This window comes from Palaemon carinicauda, chromosome 34, assembly GCF_036898095.1.
Source record: "Palaemon carinicauda isolate YSFRI2023 chromosome 34, ASM3689809v2, whole genome shotgun sequence".
NCBI lineage: Eukaryota > Metazoa > Arthropoda > Malacostraca > Decapoda > Palaemonidae > Palaemon > Palaemon carinicauda.
Window position 1 is genome coordinate 31,536,537 of NC_090758.1, and position 4,506 is coordinate 31,541,042.

The following is a 4,506-nucleotide window of genomic DNA, read 5'->3' on the forward strand; positions in this document are numbered from 1 at the left end:
GAATTCAACAGGTATAAGTACAGAAGAATTGTTATTGACTTTTATCTTTCTTCGTGGCCAAGTGGCTTAGTCACTGTCTATACAAGCTTGCCGACCAGGGTTCGATTCCCGGCCGGAGCCAAGCTCTTGTCTTTGTGTGATTTCGCCTGGGGCTCTGATCCCGAGGTCGTTAAGAGAATCCAGACATTAATGTATCAAAAATATATATGGCTTATTTGAATATGAAAAAACACGTAAAAATTTGCAAAATTTATCATTAATTGAATGCCAAGTAACAACTACCAATTAGCTTCGATGGTGAAGATGGGTTGATTTCAATTCTAAGTACAAAATACCTGAATTCGACAAGTATAAGTACAGAAGAATTGTCATTGACTTTTATCTTTCTTCGTGGCCAAGTGGCTTAGTCACTGTCTATATAAGCTTGTCGACCATGGTTCGATTCCCGGCCGGAGCCAAGCTCTTGTCTCGTGTGATTTCGCCTGGGGCTCTGATCCCGAGGTCGTTAAGAGAATCCAGACATTAATGTATCAAAAATATATATGGCTTATTTGAATATGAAAAACACGTAAAAATGTGCAAAATTTATCATTAATTGAATGCCAAGTAACAAACTACCAATTAGCTACGATGGTGAAGATGGGTTGATTTCAATTCTAAGTACAAAATACCTGAATTCGACATGTATAAGTACAGAAGAATTGTCATTGACTTTCATCTTTCTTCGTGGCCAAGTGGCTTAGTCACTGTCAATACGAGCTTGCCGACCAGGGTTCGATTCCCGGCCGGAGCCAAGCTCTTGTCTTTGTGTGATTTCGTCTGGGGCTCTGATCCCGAGGTCGTTAAGAGAATCCAGACATTAATGTATCAAAAATATATATGGCTTATTTGAATATGAAAAACACGTAAAAATGTGCAAAATTTATCATTAATTGAATGCCAAGGTAACAAACTACCAATTAGCTACGATGGTGAAGATGGGTTGATTTCAATTCTAAGTACAAAATACCTGAATTCGACAGGTATAAGTACAGAAGAATTGTTATTGACTTTTATCTTTCTTCGTGGCCAAGTGGCTTAGTCACTGTCTATACAAGCTTGCCGACCAGGGTTCGATTCCCGGCCGGAGCCAAGCTCTTGTCTTTGTGTGATTTCGCCTGGGGCTCTGATCCCGAGGTCGTTAAGAGAATCCAGACATTAATGTATCAAAAATATATATGGCTTATTTGAATATGAAAAACACGTAAAAATGTGCAAAATTTATCATTAATTGAATGCCAAGTAACAAACTACCAATTAGGTACGATGGTGAAGATGGGTTGATTTCAATTCTAAGTACAAAATACCTGAATTCGACAGGTATAAATACAGAAGAATTGTCATTGACTTTTGACTTTTATCTTTCTTCGTGGCCAAGTGGCTTAGTCACTGTCTATACAAGCTTGCCGACCAGGGTTCGATTCCCGGCCGGAGCCAAGCTCTTGTCGTTGTGTGATTTCGCCTGGGGCTCTGATCCCGAGGTCGTTAAGAGAATCCAGACAATAATGTATCTAAAATAAATATGGCTCATTTGAATATGAAAAACACGTAAAAATGTGCAAAATTTATCATATATATATATATATATATATATATATATATATATATATATATATATATATATATATATATATATATATATATATATAATATATATATATATATATACATATGATAAATTTTGCACATTTAGATGTGTTTTTCATATTCAAATAAGCCATATATATTTTTGATACATTAATGTCTGGATTCTCTTAACGACCTCGGGATCAGAGCCCCAGGCGAAATCACACAAAGACAAGAGCTTGGGTCCGGCCAGGAATCGAACCCTGGTCGGCAAGCTTGTATAGACAGTGACTAAGCCACTTGGCCACGAAGAAAGTGGCTTAGTCACTGTCTATACAAGCTTTCCGACCAGGGTTCGATTCCCGGCCGGACCCAAGCTCTTATCTTTCTGTGATTTCGCCTGGGGCTCTGATCCCGAGGTCGTTAAGAGAATCCAGACATTAATGTATCAAAAATATATATGGCTTATTTGGATATATATATATATATATATATATATATATATATATATATATATATATATATATATATATATATATATATATATATATATATATATATATATATATATATATATATATACCAGTTTTAATTTTGCACTTCATTGTTTGAACAAAAATACACTCGAATAAACCTTCATAAAAGGAAATTGACAATTGCCGAAGTCCACAAAAGAAAAAGTATATTCACCGTTTAGAAGATGGATATGACACAAGGGTGTCATGAAAAAGCAATCAATGTTCTAAAATATTGGGAATGTCTCTTTCTCTCTCTCTCTCTCTCTCTCTCTCTCTCTCTCTCTCTCTCTCTCTCTCTCTCTTTTCTCTCTCTCTCTCTCTCTCTCTCTCTCTCTCTCTCTCTCTCTCTCTCTCTCTCTCTCTCTCTGTATAATATATATATATATATATATATATATATATATATATATATATATATATATATATATATATATATATATATATATATATATAAAGTATTTATATCCTTGTATATTGGTTGCAATCAAAGAAAACACTAATTAATTAATTAATAGATATATTTATAAAAAAAGCTAGCATATATAAGGAAAAATATCCTTATCTTAAATTATCAATAAAACAAGTTTAAAAAAAAGGTGAAAATATTTCAATAAATGCCAACTGAAATCAAGGTAAAATAAGTCACTTCAATAATCCTGGAGAAGTTAATTGTCTGAATAACATAGAATCATCATCAAATCATCATTAGCTTGTTTTTCCATGCCTTGTTAGCCGGTGGTTCGACAATGTTTCGATTTGAATGGGGAGTAATTAAGGATTTTGCCTTTTGTATCGTTTCGTATATAGAGATTCGTTTGGGAACAGGATATTTAAGAGGGTCTTTTGTTTGATAACGTTTTTGTATTTACTTGAGTTCATATATCAGATAGGTATTGGTATATTTCGAGATAGCAATATTGCTAGTTATATGGTCATATATACACAGACATACACATATATAAAATATATTTAGGTAGGTTCTAATCATCTATATTGTAAGTTACACTTATATATATATACCCTATAATACACACTCTTATACAAATTTACACTTAAAACTTATATATATATATATATATATATATATATATATATATATATATATATATATATATATATATGTATATACATATATATATATATATGTATATATATATATATATATATATATATATATATATATATATATATATATATATATATATATATACAAAAAGTTACAAAGAGAGAGAGAGAGAGAGAGAGAGAGAGAGAGAGAGAGAGAGAGAGAGAGAGAGAGAGAGAGAGAGAGAGAGAGAGGTAGTTTTATTATTATCAAGGTATGGAGTTACACAAGCTTGTGTACTAAAACATACGCACACATATAAATATACTGTATATATGTATATATATATATATATATATATATATATATATATATATATATATATATATATATATATATATATATATATATATATATATATATATATACATTAGGCTTATACACACACACACACACACACACACACACACACACATATATATATATATATATATATATATATATATATATATATATATATATATATATATATATATACGTGCACATACACTATCGAGATATGAATAATTTACTTAGAAAATATATAGGTACTACTTATCTAATGCTTTTCTTTTAATTTATATAAGCCTTCTCAACGTCTCTTATCTTCCTATATCTTAGATTTTTTTAATTTTTAAAATGTGTTTCCATTGCTGTATTCTTCCTATATTACCAAACCACAAAGTACAATTATGAAACATCCATTAACTCCAATCTATATGACCAGTTCTGTCTATCTTAACATTGATCATCTGTATAATTATTATTATTATTGTTATTACTATCCAAGCTACAACCCTAATTGGAAAAGCAAGATGCTGTAAGTCCAGGGGCTCCAATAGGGAAAAATAGCCCAGTGAGGAAAGGAAATAAGGAAATAAATAACTGAAGAGAACAAATTAACAATAAATCATTCTAAATAAAGTAATGTCAAAAGAGATATGTCATATATAAACTATTAACAACGTCAAAAAGAAATATGTCATATATAAACTATAAAAAGACTCATGTCCGCCTGGTCAACAAAAAAGCATTTGTTCCAACTTTGAACTTTTGAATTCTACTGATTCAACAACCCGATTAGGAAGATCATTCCACAACTTGGTAACAGCTGGAATAAAACTTCTAGAGCACTGCGTAGTATTGAGTCTTATGATGGAGAAGGCCTGGCTATTAGAATTAACTGCCTGCCTAGTATTACGAACAGGATAGAATTGTCCAGGGAGATCTGAATGTGAAGGATGGTCAGAGTTTTTATTATGCAAACATCTAATCTCATCACCTTTAAGCCTTATTCAT